Below are 17908 nucleotides of genomic sequence, written 5' to 3' on the forward strand. Positions count from 1 at the left end.
ATACAGTAGATGCTATACAGTAGAGGCTATACAGTAGAATATATACAGTAGAGACTATACAGTAGAGGATATACAGTAGAGGCTATACAGTAGAGGCTATACAGTAGAATATATACAGTAGAGACTATACAGTAGAGGATATACAGTAGAGGCTATACAGTAGAGGCTAAAGAGTATCATGTAGTGTGCATGTCCAGTGATTTTTGGGAGTATTTTCTGAACTTGAAAGAAAGACAAGTAGAGAGATACTTTTTTCAAGTTCATTAGCTTTGTTTCAAAAGCTTCCGTAGTAAAAATTAATCTCTCATCCAATTGACAGAATCTAAAATATCTAGCACAGTACATTACACATGATAATGAACGTAGTTTATTTATCACACATGGTAATGAACGTAGTATATTTATCATACATGGTAATGAACGTAGTATATTTATCATACATGGTAATGAACGTAGTATATTTATCATACATGGTAATGAACGTAGTATATTTATCATACATTATAATGAACGGAGTATATTTATCATACATGGTAATAATGAACGTAGTATATTTATCATACATGGTAATCATTTACATTACATTTAAGTCATTTAGCAGACGCTCTTATCCAGAGCGACTTACAAATTGGTAATAATGAACGTAGTATATTTATCATACATTATAATGAACGTAGTATATTTACCATACATGGTAATAATGAACGGAGTATATTTATCATACATGGTAATGAACAGTATATTTATCATACATTATAATGAACTAGTATATTTATCATACATTATAATGAACGTAGCTATATTTATCATACATGGTAATGAAGTAGTATATTTATCATACATTATAATGAAATAAGTATATTTATCATACATGGTAATGAACGTAGTATATTTATCATACATTATAATGAACGTAGTATATTTATCATACATTATAATGAACGTAGTATATTTATCATACATGGTAATAATGAACGTAGTATATTTATCATACATGGTAATGAACGTAGTATATTTATCATACATTATAATGAAAGTATATATTTACCATACATTATAATGAACGTAGTATATTTATCATACATGGTAATGAACGTAGTATATTTATCATACATTATAATGAAATAAGTATATTTATCATACATGGTAATGAACGTAGTATATTTATCATACATGGTAATGAACGTAGTATATTTATCATACATGGTAATGAACGTAGTATATTTATCATACATTATAATGAAAGTATATATTTACCATACATTTTTGGGAGTATATTTATCATACATGGTAATGAAATATTTATCATACATGGTAATGAAAGTATATTTATCATACATGGTAATGAATTAGTTATTTATCATACATTATAATGAATGTAGTATATTTATCATACATTTAAGAATCTAGTATATTTATCATACTAATGAACGTAGTATATTTATCATACATGGTAATAATGAACGTAGTTATATTTATCATACATTATAATGAAAGTAGTATATTTATCATACATGGTAATAATGAACGTAGTATATTTATCATACATGGTAATGAACGTAGTATATTTATCATACATTATAATGAACGTAGTATATTTATCATACATGGTAATAATGAACGTAGTATATTTATCATACATGGTAATGAACGTAGTATATTTATCATACATTATAATGAAATAAGTATATTTATCATACATGGTAATGAACGTAGTATATCTATCATACATTATAATGAACGTAGTATATTTATCATACATTGTAATAATGAACGTAGTATATTTATCATACATGGTAATGAACGTAGTATATTTATCATGGTAATAATGAACGTAGTATATTTATTATAATGAAAGTATATTTATCATACATTTACGTAGTATATTTATCATACATAATGAAATAAGTATATTTAATGTATATTTATCATACATGGTAATGAACGTAGTATATCTATCATACATGGTAATGAACGTAGTACATTTATCATACATGGTAATGAATATTTATCATACATTATAATGAAAGTATATATTTACCATACATTATAATGAACGTAGTATATTTATCATACATGGTAATGAACGTAGTATATTTATCATACATGGTAATGAACATATAGTAGCTACATTTATAATGATTTCATCTGAGCTATCAATACTCTTGATTGGACTGGTATCTTAAAGCCGTGCCAAAGCTCGTTACAACATTACAGACCAACATAGCGTAGTAGCCTAACAAAAATGCACCCGGTGTGGTTTCGGGATATTACCCCAAGAATTAACTGCTTTTTATTTTGAACCATATCATAAAATCAACAACATTTGATTGGAGTAACATGACAAAAAAATGGACCGATCCAATATTTGCAACGATATGTCACCGAATTCTTTCTCCTCAATAATAAAGACAAATAAACATAACCTAATAATGACAGTACAGGAAATTCAATCATGTTTCTGAACATGAATAACACATGATAACGTATAAAAATGTCTGCGGTGAACAGGAAGCTATTTCTCAGGTATGGGACTCTTGTCCTCTTCGGGGTTCTGAGTGGCTGCCTCTGGTCTGCTCTGTGATTGGTCCGTGGAGGTCTGCTCTCAGCTCAGTGACGGCAGGAGGAGACACTCCAGCTCCTCAGCGCTGATGGCTACTTTCTCAGGTACCAGCCAACGCTTTAGATGCTCCAGGGTACTGTGAAGGGAAGTTATCACACATCCTATCATTACACAAAGAGGCAAGGTGGACAACAGAACAATCGCTGGACCTGTAATAAACTTTACAAGCTCAGCCTTCAAAGCTGCTCAGTGATAGTGAGTTTTATAGACTTACTTCTGCCTGTACAACAAATGATGCTCTTCTACTCACCTCTGATCTAGCTCGTCCTCCTGAAAGATTTCCGAGCTCTGAGCGTCGTGCAAGAATCTATCCCAGCATTCTGTTTTGGCCTGAGATAGGAGCGCAGCATGTCCCTGGACGTCACCTCAGTACACTGGCCCTTTATTCTCTTCAGACGATTCTCTGAAAGACAGGATTTAGAATGAATTTCATTAGTAAGCTAAGTAATATGGGACCTTGATTTCTGGCTATCTCACGATCATTCCAAATAGCCAAGGGGAGACCAGGATTAACAGTAAAACCTGTGTTTGGATACATTCCCAATTCATTATCTTTCTGGACATAAAATATTCTGCATGAACTACAGCTTACACCTATCAAATCAAATTATTTGTCACATGCGCGGAATACAACAGGTTACCGTGAAATGTTTACTTCAGAGCCCTTAACCAACAATGCAATTCAAGAGATAAGAAAATATTTACCAAACAAACTAAATACATATATTTTTTTAAGTAACACAATAAAATAACAATAAGGAGGCTATATACAGGGGGTACTGGTACAGAGTCAATGTGGAGGCTATATACAGGGGGTACTGGTACAGGGTCAATGTGGAGGCTATATACAGGGGGTACTGGTACAGAGTCAATGTGGAGGCTATATACAGGGGGTACTGGTACAGAGTCAATGTGGAGGCTATATACAGGGGGTACCGGTACAGAGTCAATGTGGAGGCTATATACAGGGGGTACTGGTCCCGAGTCAATGTGGAGGCTATATACAGGGGGTACTGGTAGAGTGTCAATGTGGAGGCTATATACAGGGGGTACTGGTACAGAGTCAATGTGGAGGCTATATACAGGGGGTACCGGTACAGAGTCAATGTGGAGGCTATATACAGGGGGTACTGGTACAGAGTCAATGTGGAGGCTATATACAGGGGGTACTGGTCCCGAGTCAATGTGGAGGCTATATACAGGGGGTACTGGTCCCGAGTCAATGTGGAGGCTATATACAGGGGGTACTGGTCCCGAGTCAATGTGGAGGCTATATACAGGGGGTACTGGTACAGAGTCAATGTGGAGGCTATATACAGGGGGTACTGGTACAGAGTCAATGTGGAGGCTATATACAGGGGGTACTGGTACAGAGTCAATGTGGAGGCTATATACAGGGGGTACTGGTACAGAGTCAATGTGGAGGCTATATACAGGGGGTACTGGTACAGAGTCAATGTGGAGGCTATATACAGGGGGTACTGGTACAGAGTCAATGTGGAGGCTATATACAGGGGATACTGGTACAGAGTCAATGTGGAGGCTATATACAGGGGGTACCGGTACAGAGTCAATGTGGAGGCTATATACAGGGGGTACTGGTACAGAGTCAATGTGGAGACTATATACAGGGGGTACCGGTACAGAGTCAATGTGGAGGCTATATACAGGGGGTACCGGTACAGAGTCAATGTGGAGGCTATATACAGGAGGTACCAGTACAGAGTCAATCCAACATCAAATCAAATGTATTTATATAGCCCTTCGTACATCAGCTGATATCTCAAAGTGCTGTACAGAAACCCAGCACATCAAGAATGGAAAGAAGACTGACCCTCTTAACTACAGTAAAGCAGTGATGGTCACAAACACTGGTCCTAGGTAGCTGTTAGGTATACAGGCTTTTGTTCCATACTAGCAAGGACCAGGGTTGATGGCTAGGGCTGTTACGGTGACTATATTACCTCCACACCTGCAGCCATGAGTCATGACTAGCGCTGTTAACGGTGACTCTATTATCGCCACGGCTGCAGTAAAATTCTACATGACAGTTGAGTCACGGAAATCTCGTTTTATGCATTCTGGACATGCATTAGTAGTAGCCTACCCAATTCGCTAACGATCATCAGGTCGCTAATGGCCTGGTTACTCAGGGCTCTATTGTCCTGCTAACCACTCTGACATGAGTGGAAAACATGGTACCTGTGGATGTTGTTTCAAAGCCTGACCACATGGTACCTGTGGATGTTGTGGTCCTGGTACCTGTGGATGTTGTGGTCCTTCTGTAGCTCAGTTGGTAGAGCATGGCGCTTGTAACGCCAGGGTAGTGGGGTGATGAATTGCACACATGACTGTAAGTCGCTTTGGATAAAAACTGCCATATGGTGATGATTAATTTGAATCTGGCATATATATTAGAGCTAATGCATAAGAACAGGCCTATATATGAGCCCAAGCCCTCTCAAAAGCTGAATTAAAATAATGATTGTGCCATTATACAATACATAGCCAACCGCATAATTACACATGGCAGAAAAACATTAAACAAAATACTGATTTACGATATTTGGTAAATAATTTGTCTATCCTAAAATAAACTAATTCAGATTTAGCCTACAATTATAGTGCATTATAGTTTTCAATAGCCTATATAGTCGCATCAATAGCCCTATACTGTCGCATCAATAGCCCTATACAGGTCGCATCAATAGCCCTATACAGGTCGCATCATAGGCCTATACAGGCCATCAATAGCCCTATACAGTCGCATCAATAGCCCAATAGCCCTATACAGCCCTATACAGTCCGCATCAATAGCCCTATACAGGTCGCATCAATAGCCCTATACAGGTCGCATCAATAGCCCTATACAGGTCGCATCAATAGCCCTATACAGGTCGCATCAATAGCCCTATACAGGTCGCATCAATAGCCCTATACAGGTCGCATCAATGGCCCTATACAGGTCGCATCAATGGCCCTATACAGGTCGCATCAATGGCCCTATACAGGTCGCATCAATGGCCCTATATAGTCGCATCAATAGCCCTATATAGTCGCATCAATAGCCCTATACAGTCGCATCAATAGCCCTATACAGTCCGCATCAATAGCCCTATACAGGTCGCATCAATGGCCCTATACAGGTCGCATCAATGGCCCTATATAGGTCGCATCAATGGCCCTATATAGGTCGCATCAATGGCCCTATATAGGTTGCATCAATGGCCCTATATAGGTCGCATCAATGGCCCTATATAGTCGCATCAATAGCCCTATATAGTCGCATCAATAGCCCTATATAGTCGCATCAATAGCCCTATATAGTCGCATCAATAGCCCTATATAGTCGCATCAATAGCCCTATATAGTCGCATCAATAGCCCTATATAGTCGCATCAATAGCCCTATATAGTCGCATCAATAGCCCTATATAGTCGCATCATGCAGCCCATATATCTTTTGATTTATAAGGCATTCTAAAGTTGCCAAATAACTCTAAATCTAGTATATAGGACCTGTTTCAAATTATCACTTTTGTGCTCAACATAGACACTTCATATGTGCGCACTCTCACTCCAGAATGGGAAAAATATTGATTATATTTTATTCAGCTAAGTTCAAATATATTCTTCTTATTATAAAATCCTATAACATATACAATAATGGCACAGGACTTATATCTTGTCTGCTAAATTAACAAGCCTACAGCATGGTGGATAGCCAGATAATATAAACTAGGCCCAACACATATTCTGAAAAAAATATATATATAATCATATCATAATGTTTTGTTTAGACCTGACTAACATAAATAATGAATTTATTGTGATGGTTTGTATTCAATTGATTTATTATACTTTTTAAATATAGATGTTCCAAAGGTGCACATCAGAAGCTTGTATGCTGCTTGTATGAGTAGAGACTGGAGATGCTAAACATGTTTCTGTTAATTAATGGTCAATTAGCGTGAGACTGCCATCCTTTTGCATGACAATAACAGGCTGACAAAATGTAATGACCGCCACAGCCCTATTGATGGCATCAACTGGGCCATAGATAAGGGTGAGTCAAAACAGAAGGTCGATATTAGATTGACTTTACCTAAACTAGCAATGTAGACATCCGAGTCTTCCATAGGTTCCCAGACGCTGTGAGAGGAGAAACTCATAGACCTGCCATTAGATTGCAGGTCATTGTCAACATGTGACGGATGGAATGAATCTTTGAACAGAGCAGCATTATCCTCTCCTCGGCCTTGATCTTCCTCCTGCACGTCAGGCAGGCTCCAGCAGATCTCTGACCACAGATCTCTGCCGGACCGGGCCTTATGACTCTCGAAATCGTCAATCATCTTCATGTAGATACAGTGATCTGTTGAGACAAGCATCATCAACAATATAGTCAGTGTTGTCATTTTAGACCCAAGCCACCCCCTGTACCTGGACTTTGAATTACTCCCCTCTGGGCGCAGGTATAGGGCACCCCTCAGCAGGAAAAACAGAACGAGACAATAATTTATGCCTGGTGTGATATCCCTCCTAAATAGCTCGGGCGAATGTTCCCATTGACCCCCGTAAGGCCAGCAGGCTAGTCTTTTCTTCTTTAAAAAAAATACAGTTTTATTTCTTATTTCTTACTAGTATTATTTTTATTGGTGCGTAACTGTTATGAAAGTTGTATTGTCAATCTTATTTTGTATTTAAACACCACTTTAAATGTGTACATGACACTGCAACACAATTTCCCCATGGGGACAATAAAGTCAGTAAGTAAGTAAGTACTTAGGTAGAAATACTCCAAAAAACTACTTAAGTAGTACTTTAAAGTATCTGTACATGACTTTACTATTTATATTTCTGCCAACTTTTACTTTACTACATTCCTAAAGAAAATAATCTACTTTTTACTCCATACATTTTTCCTCGCACACAAAAATACTCACTACATGTTTACAGGAAAATGTTCCAATTAACACTTATAAAGAAAACATCCCTTGTCATCCCTCTACTGCCTCTGACCGGGCACACTCACTAAACACAAATGCTTCATTTGTAAATGTCTGAGTGTTGGAGTGTGCCCCTGGCTATCCGTAAATACATTTTTAAAAACTATGAAATTGTGCCGTCTGGTTTGCTTAATATAAGGAATTTAAAATGATTAATACTGTTGATACTTAATATATTTGAGCAATTCCATTTACTTTTGGTACTTATTAAGTATATTTAAAACCAAATATTTTGAGATTTTTACTCAAGTAGTATTTTACTGGGTGACTTTCACTTGAGTCATTTTCTATTAAGGTAGCTTTACTTTTACTCAAGTATGACAATTTTGTACTTTTTCTACCATGGAAAAAAGTGATGAACTACTAATAGCAGGCTCAATAATACATTAAATTACAGCTAGAAAGAGCAATGCAATTAAGTTTGAAGGTATACCAAACCCAAGGTGTTGGTAAACTGTCCACCAAATTAGAAATGAGATAAACTGCAACAATGAATCAGAATGTTCCTATTTGTTAGCTAGGATATTACCGTACTTTAGATGTAGCTAGCTCGTTAATGCTAACGCCAATGTAGTTAACGTTAGCTAGCTGCAACTAAAATAATCACCTTGTCATTGGAATTTGAAACAATAAATGGTAAACATTCACTCTGCTAGATGAAATATGTTTATTGGTGTCTTACCTTCGACTTCAATTTAGAGCAGCTAAACAGTATATTACCAGGTAGTATCTAGGACTTTACTTTGTTAACGTTAGCTAGCTAGCCTGCTCCTCAAGCTGGAAGAATCTCAAACAATATCCAAACAAGGCAATCCTTCTTTGGCGTGTTTTGAGTGATCTGACTAGATAACTGCCTGTCAAGTCATTCTGAGGTTCTATGGATGCTTATTGGCTTTGATTTATGTAATCCCAATATTATTGGCCAGCTCTGTGGGGACCAGGAAGTGTGTCCTGCAGCTGGGTCCTAAATGGTTGTCTCTAGTTACTACAGCCACAAAGTCAAAATAGGTTCAAATGAAATCGTTTTTATTTTATTTTAATAAAGCTTTTTGGTCTTAATTTAAGGTTAGGGTTGGGCATAAGGTTAGCAATGTGGTTAGGGTTAGGTTTGACCGTCTTACAGCCAGAGATACATTTCTCTAATATCTCTGCTACAGCTGAGGCCAAATTAAATCATCATCATCTTTATCTTCTTTATCTTCTTTATCTTCTTCTTCTTCTTCTTCTTCTTCTTCTTCTTCTTCTTCTTCTTCTTCTTCTTCTTCTTCTTCTTCTTCTTCTTCCCCTTCAAGGTATATTGGCAGACTACACCCCAAAAGGTGAATTGCCGCAACCTACTGTGAGGGAGGAAAACAAAAAGATCACAAAAATAAGGTTATCAGTGTGATTAGGTTTGTCTGGCCTACAGCCAGATATGCTTTTCTCTAATATCTATGCTACAGCTGATGCCAAATGAAATCATCATCATCATCCCGCACCTGTATCCCATCAGCTATCTGCACACCTGGTCCTGATCATCATCTCTCCTCTTCATAAGCCCGGACCTGACATCCATTCCCTGCCGGATCGTTAGCCATGAACAGTATGTTGTGCCATAGTATCAGCCTCAAGTTGGATAGAATTTGTTTTGTTGTTTTTTACGTATTGCTTGCCTTAAACTTACCTCCGTTTGTTCTGTCTTCAGTTACTCACCCGGATCATTTACCCCATTCCCGCCTGGTCGACGGAGGATTCCGCTACCCCATTGGATCCACCTATTTACTCCCATCAACTCACCACCACTGCCCGCTACGCCACCTGGATATATCTATACATTCACTTGTAAATAAATACTCACCTTCTTCCTACTCTCCTTGTCCTGGTCTGCTTCTGGGTTCGATTTTGAAAGAACGTGACATTGATACCCTTCCACCAATTCCGCTCCATTCTTTACCACAAGCCCGTCCTTCCCAATTAAGATGCCACCAATCTCCTGTGGTACCTTAAATACTCCACCTGTTTTACCTTATATACCCCTCCTGTGGTACCTTATACACCCCTCCTGTGGTACCTTATATACTCCTCCTGTGACACCTTATATCTTTAAATGCATAGGGAGGTGTTCTTTGTGTGTGTGTATATATAAAAATAACCAGACTTTCTTCCCTTTTTCCATTCTGGTCAGGTGATGGGTACTAACCACTGTGGTGGTTCATTTCTTTACTATCAAATGAGGAGAGACAAACTTATCACGCAAGTCAGAGTTATACTACTAAATCTTTAATAGTGAGAGCTTTGCAATAGCGATGGCTGGTCAACAAATCGTAGTTTCTGATGATCCGTTGAGAGCGGCGAGACAAAAGTACAAAGGTCTTTTATAGCCAAGATACTCCCCTTTCAACCTACATGACGAACAACAGATATAAAGGTTGGGTCACATAGTTAAGATTTGTATGAAAGATACCTATAATACATAGCAGACAGTATCTGCTGTGTCAACAGTTTTCATTGTCTGTCCCTACAACTCCAAACTGGAACCATCTCTGTCTGGTACCATATAGAACAGAAACACTAACTCATGCTCTGGAATGCTCTTTAGGTTTTATCACCAAAAAGCTCACGAGGCCCCTTGATGATGTGAGGTCTGTGAGGCAATTGCCTCTTCTGCCTAATGGTAATGCCATGTTCAAAACAACTGGGAACTCTCCGACTTCCGATGTCAGCGCGTTCAAGACAACTGGTCACTCTGGGAAAAAAAACAAGCGCCGACTGGGAAAAATAGTTTTGGATGGTCATCCAACTGGGAATTCCAAGTCGGAAACTCAGACGTCTTTCTAGAGCTCCGACATTACAACCTGAGGATCACTGGCATCATGATTTGACCCATTTTCTTCAGAGTAGTCTTGAAAGCACCAAGACGTCATACGTATCTCCCAGATATTCATCCTTATCCAAAAAAACACATCCCAACCAGAAAACTAATACTTGTCTGCATTAAACTTAGCATATTTTTCAATTTTAGTCAATTTCCATTTTGTTCCATTCATCGACTGTTTTCCATTCATCTTCTCCAACATTTACTCAACACGCTTCTTGTTTCAAACTCGCCATCCAGTTCCATTTCCGCCATTGCGCAACCCAAATGGAATTTTGAAGATCAATAATTGGGAAAAGCTTTGCTACTCATATTAGTTTTACATTTGTTGGCTTACTATAATACTACTTACATGTAGTATTTTATATGTAGTATTTTAAACCAACCGTTTTTGCTACATTTGCAATGTTTTCTGGCTAGCTGACATAAAGTGTATTGTTATTACAGAGAATTATTACCCCATTAAGGGCATTATGTTGTCAGAGCACTATTACATCATTATAGCCATTATGATTTCAGATTATTATTATAATAGAGGGTTTGCAGTTGTGTCACAAATCACCTAGCAACCGCACCAGGCACCTATGTTGGAAGACCAGAGTCAGTCTGTTAGATGCTTCCAATCATCCACATGGCTGACTGTGTTACCATGGAAGAGGGTGAAAAAGGATTAGCTAGTATTTCCAGCTATCAGAGAAGGGAGAGTAGGCTACTCTGGATAGAGCAGGTACCTTTGTGGAAGGACATAATGAAAATATGTCCTCCCACAGTTCCAGTCCCTAGTGAGAAAAACTGAGAACAGAGAGATAAAGCAACATAATATTCAGAGACACAAACACTACTCCATTGTTATTTTAAAAATGGCAAAGTTCTCATAGATGAGGAAAATAAACACAATTCTAGTCCGGTTATGGATTGTAAACAATACAATAAAAAATATCACTTTTCTATATATCTTCACATATAACTAATTGAACACACAAGCACTAATTCAACATAGTGAAGATAAAAACTAAGTAAACAGAAAGCACAGTATGTGTGGATGGTGTAGTGTATGTTTATTTTTGATTTGTTATGTTTGTAAGTTGAGTGAGTGAGTAATGAAATGGTTGCATATCCCAGAGCCAATGTATTGCTGTGAGCCTGGGTATGAGAGGGCTTTCAATGTTGTTCAGATGGTGGATATACTTTTATAATGAACTATACGTCTTATTTATTTATTTATTGTCCTATCATGGTGGAACAGTTTTAAAACAGATGATACATTTGATTTGTTATTGTCCTATCATGGGGAACTACATTTTTAAAATAAATTATATCTAATTATTTATTTATGATCCTATTTTAATGGTACGGTCCATGACCCTATACCCTAGACACCCACCTGAATGACCCAGATACTAAGGAGAAGTCCTAATGTAATGGTACGGTCCATGACCCTATACCCTAGACACCCACCTGAATCACCCAGATACTAAGGAGAAGTCCTAATGTAATGGTACGGTCCATGACCCTATACCCTAGACACCCACCTGAATGACCCAGATACTAAGGAGAAGTCCTAATGTAATGGTACGGTCCATGACCCTATACCCTAGACACCCACCTGAATGACCCAGATACTAAGGAGAAGTCCTAATGTAATGGTACGGTCCATGACCCTATACCCTAGGCACACACCTGAATGACCCAGATACTCAGGAGAAGTCCTAATGTAATGGTACGGTCCATGACCCTATACCCTAGGCACACACCTGAATGACCCAGATACTAAGGAGAAGTTCCTAACTGTTTTGTGTGCATGCTGTAAGCGGTATGTATGCAGCCAAATGATGGTCAGAGACCAAGAGCAGCACTGCCCCCTCAAGATTCTGAGCCTGCTTGGCAGGGTTGGTCCTGCAAAGCCAAAGCCCCTAAAGGGGGAGCATACTACACAAGGAAATTCTCAAAGCTGTTAATGAGAACCTTGATTACCTTGTACCTAGTTGGTGGGGATTCCGGTGGGGTGCCCCCACCCAGGCAGTGGCAGTGCTGGCAACACTAGCTGTAGTAACCCATGGGGAGGGGGTCACACTCGGACATTCAGAGAGGGGGTATATTATTGTGACCCTGGTGGCACAGAATCAAAGTCGGACTGCATGGAGATGCTTGGGAATATGGTCAATACGGGTGACTGTATTGTGGGGGTTTCAGGGTAGAGGTGTAGATTTGAACCCCATCATCTAGGATGTGACAATGGTAAATAAAATCTCTTAATTTTTGCCAATTTTTTGTGCGGTCTTGCAGGACTTCTCGTGCAGCTGCAACTGCAAGTGCATTTGTAAATCAAGACCTATCTTGAGTTGGGCTCTGGGGTGGTGCAATTGTTGAGTAAGTGAGCTTATGGTTGTGTGGGGGTATGGGTTGAGTGTGTGTGGGTGGGTGTATGTGTGTATCCCACAACTGTTGCGAAGGAGTAAAAGATGTTTGTGACAATAAAGGATGATCCACAGTTATATATAATACAAATCAAGGTGAGGGCGATGGAAATGCATTTGGTAGTTAATCTACTTCAATTCGGTAATCCCAGTCGGTTATGGGTTATGGGATACAGGGGGTCGAGGGTGGTCTGCCAGGCATTGGGATGACAACCCAACTCGGGATGAGGAGAGCTTTTAGCGGGTGGAATAGTAGGGAACAATTGGAGGTTTACTTAGTAGCAATGCAAATATCATGGTACAGCTATATAGACACTCAATCATTATGTTACTTTCTAATGGTACATTTACAAACAAGAATTGAAAGTTGTGTCTCATTATGGTAAGTGGTGAAATAAGTTACAATTGTAATGGCCTAGCAGATGATAAGAAAAGACAATCAGTATTTACCTGGCTAAAAGAGAAGGAATATAATATCTATTGTTTACAGGAAACCCATTCAACAGTTTTAGAAGAAGTTTTGTGGAAAAATAACTGGGGGGGGGGCGAAATATACTTCTCCCATGGGCAAAGAAATTCAAAAGGGGTGATGGTTTTAATTAACAATCATTTTGATCCAAATGTGCAAATTGTCCAAACAGATCCTCAAGGTAGATGGATTATTTTAAATATGTTATTAGGGATGTTATTATTTATATGTTATTGGATAACCTATACGGTCCAAATAATGATGATCCAAGCTTCTTTAAAAATATATATAAGAATTTATCAACTCTACAAGCAACACTACACTCTATTATTATGGTGGGAGATTTTAATACGGTCTTAAATACCTCTATGGACTGGAAAGGATATCACACTACAAACTATCACCCTCAGGCACTTAAGGAAATCATGAATGTCATGGATATATTGGAATTAGTGGATATATGGAGACTTAAATACCCTGACCTAGTGAGATATACAGTGGGGAGAACAAGTACTTGAGACACTGCTGATTTTGCAGGTTTTCCTACTTACAAAGCATGTAGAGGTCTGTAATTTTTAAAATCATAGTTACACTTCAACTGTGAGAGACGGAATTATAAACAAAAATCCAGAAAATCACATTGTATGATTTTTAAGTAATTGATTGCATTTTATTGCATGACATAAGTATTTGATACATCAGAAAAGCAGAACTTAATATTTGGTACAGAAACCTTTGTTTGCAATTACAGAGATCATATGTTTCCTGTAGTTCTTGACCAGGTTTGCACACACTGCAGCAGGGATTTTGGTCCACTCCTCCATACAGACCTTCTACTTCAGGTTTCGGGGCTGTCGCTGGGCAATACGGACTTTCAGCTCCCTCCAAAGATTTTCTATCGGGTTCAGGTCTGGAGACTGGCTAGGCCACTCCAGGACCTTGAGATGCTTCTTACGGAGCCACTCCTTAGTTGCCCTGGCTGTGTGTTTCGGGTCGTTGTTATGCTGGAAGACCCAGCCACGACCAATCTTCAATGCTCTTACTGAGGGAAGGAGGTTGTTGGGCAAGATCTCGCGATACATGGCCCCATCCATCCTCCCCTCAATACGGTGCAGTCGTCCTGTCCCCTTTGCAGAAAAGCATCCCCAAAGAATGATGTTTCCACCTCCATGCTTCACGGTTGGGATGGTGTTCTTGGGGTTGTACTCATCCTTCTTCTTCCTCTAAACATTGCGAGTGGAGTTGAGACCAAAAAGCTCTATTTTTGTCTCATCAGACCACATGACCTTCTCCCATTCCTCCTCTGGATTATCCAGATGGTCATTGGCAAACTTCAGATGGGCCTGGACATGCGCTGGCTTGAGCAGGGGGACCTTGCGTGCGCTGCAGGATTTTAATCCATGACGGCGTAGTGTGTTACTAATGGTTTTCTTTAACACTGTGGTCCCAGCTCTCTTCAGGTCATTGACCAGGTCCTGCCGTGTAGTTCTGGGCTGATCCCTCACCTTCCTCATGATCTTTGTGCCCCACGAGGTGAGATCCTGCATGGAGCCCCAGACCGAGGGTGATTGACCGTCATCTTGAACTTCTTACATTTTCTAATAATTGCGCCAACAATTGTTGCCTTCTCACCAAACTGCTTGCCTATTGTCATGAAGCCCATCCCAGACTTGTGCAGGTCTACAATTTTATCCCTGATGTCCTTACACAGCTTTCTGGTCTTGGCCATTGTGGAGAAGTTGGAGTCTGTTTGATTGAGTGTGTGGACATGTGTCTTTTATACAGGTAATGAGTTCAAACAGGTGCAGTTAATACAGGTAATGAGTGGAGAACAGGAGGGCTTCTTAAAGAAAAACTAACAGGTCTGTGAGAGCCGGAATTCCTACTGGTAGGTGATCAAATACTTATGTCATGCAATAAAATGCTAATTAATTACTTAAAAATCATACAATGTGATTTTCTGGATTCTTGTTTTAGATTCCGCCTCTCACAGTTGAAGTGTTCCTATGATAAAAAATTACAGACCTCTACATGCTTTGTAAGTGGGAAAACCTGCAAAATCGGCAGTGAATCAAATACTTGTTCTCCCCACTCTACATGGCGGAGGCTTAATCAAGCTAGTCGTCTTGATTACTTTCTTATACCATTCTCTCTGGCACCAAAAGTTTTAAAAGTGTTGATAGGGGACAGAATGCGGTCGGATCATCACATAATTGGCATATATATTACTCTTACAGAATGTCCACGTGGGCGAGGATATTGGAAATTTAATCAAAGCCTACTAGATGATAAATTGTTTAGAACTAGGACAGAAGAATTTATAACTGACTTTTTCAGACATATCGGTACAGCAGATCCCCTTACTGTATGGGACACTTTTAAATGTGCCTTTAGAGGCAATGCAATTCAGTACTCATCTATAAAATAAGAGCAATTTAGATCAAAGGAGTCCATATTTTCAAAGGATATTGAAGGACTAACAATACAGTTAGATAGCAATAAAATTGGTACTATAGAGGCACAGAATAAGTTAGAGGAAAAACATAAAGAAATGGAAGAACTTATTCAAGAAAGATCTAGTGTAATATATTATAATAGTAAAGTGAACTGGATGGAATATTGGGGAAAAATGCACCAAATTATTTTTCAATCTTCAAAATAGAAATGCTACCAAATTATTTTTTATTAAAACTTGTTACAAATGATGGAGTCACGCATGATTCACCAAATTATATTTTTAAAGAGGTAAAGTACTTTAAGAATATGTTTTCATTTCATGCTCCTCCATCTCCACTAACTGAAACTAAATGTATGGATTTTTTTCCTAATAATAATGTAAAATTAATATCTGTACAGAAAGACTCATGTGAAGGACAAATTACAGAAGAGGAACTGCTTGAGGCAATTGGGGCCTTTAAGGATGGGAAAACTCCAGGGCTGGATGGCATACCAGTGGAAGTATACAACACTTTTTTTGGTATACTCAAAGGACCATTATTGGCTTGTTTTAACCACTCCTATATAAATGGTAGATTATCAGACACGCAACAAGAAGGTCTGATACCGTTATTACTGAAACAGGACCCAAGTGGTAAATATAAAGATCCAGTCCATTTAAAAAGGTGAAGTCCTCTTACACTTCAGTGTTGTGATGCAAAACTCCTAGCAAAATGCTTGGCACATGGAATTTAAAAAGTAAACAGGTTTTTTTTACATGGACGATACATTGGAGATAATATAAGACAAGTACAGGAAACAATAGAACACTATGAAATATCGGGGACACCAGGCGGAGCAATTGACTTCATCACTACTTATATTTATGAGAGGTATTGACATGTTGAATGCACCGAGCTGTCTGTCTAAACTACTGGTACACACCTCGGACACCCATGCATACCCCAAAAGACATGCCACCAGAGGTCTCTTCACAGTCCCCAAGTCCAGGACCGGCTATGGGGGGCACACAGCACTACATAGAGCCATGAATACATGGAACTCTATTCCACATCAAGTAACTGATGCAAGCAGTAAAGTTTGATTTATAAAACAGACACAAAAAAACACCTTATGGAACAGCGGAGACTGAAGCAACACAAACATAGGCACAGACACATGCACACACATGGATTTAGTACTGTAGATATGTGGTAGTGGTGGAGTAGGAGCCAGAGGGCACAGTGTCTTGTGAAATCTGTGAATGTATTGTAATGTTTTTAAAATTGTATAAACTGCCTTAATTTTGCTGCCTTGGCAGCAGCTAATGGGGATCCATAATTTTTTTTTTTTTTTCTAGGCAAGTCAGTTAAGAACAAATTCTTATTTTCAATGACGGCCTAGGAACAGTGGGTTAACTGCCTGTTCAGGGGCAGAACGACAGATTTTGTACCTTGTCAGCTGGGTGATTTGAACTTGCAACCTTTTGGTTACTAGTCCAATGCTCTAACCACTAGGCTACCCTGCCACCCCATAATAAATACATATTGAAAATACAAGTGTCAGCTACTGTCAATGACTGCATACATTATATAGAGTATGTATTCACTATATAAAGGGTATGTATACATTATATAGAGTATGCATTCACTACATAAAGGGTATGTATACATTATATAAAGGGTATGTATACACTATATAAAGGGTACATATACACTAGCTACATAAATTATATATAAAGTATACAGTATAAAGCACATAAATGGGCAGGTCATGAAAATCTTAAACCTTAACTGATGTCATCATCCCACATCTAGAGTTGATCTCTTGAGAGATGCTGTTCTGTGTTTTTCTTTCCAGAGGTAAGCTCTGACTTCTGTGTGGTGTGGTTGCCCTTGCAGGAGGTGACTTCCATGTGGTGTGGTTGCCCTTGCAGGAGGTGACTTCCATGTGGTGTGGTTGCCCTTGCAGATGGTGGTGCTGGTGCTGCAGCTATTGAGTTATTTTTTTTTTTAGATTTCTGTCTGTCTGCTGCCTAGCAACACTTCCCATTTGCTTATTGACTAAAACTGGGCAGCAGATGAACATTATCCCAGAGGGT

The 17908-nt window shown here is 38.7% G+C and overlaps 1 pseudogene; it reads right to left on the reverse strand.

Moving 5' to 3' along the window:
* Positions 1-2255: 2255 nt before the first annotated feature.
* LOC124001895 lies at positions 2256-8585 on the reverse strand (annotated as a pseudogene).
* Between the last annotated feature and the right edge of the window lie 9323 nt (positions 8586-17908).

Source organism: Oncorhynchus gorbuscha, linkage group LG17 (genome assembly GCF_021184085.1).
Source record: "Oncorhynchus gorbuscha isolate QuinsamMale2020 ecotype Even-year linkage group LG17, OgorEven_v1.0, whole genome shotgun sequence".
Lineage (NCBI taxonomy): Eukaryota > Metazoa > Chordata > Actinopteri > Salmoniformes > Salmonidae > Oncorhynchus > Oncorhynchus gorbuscha.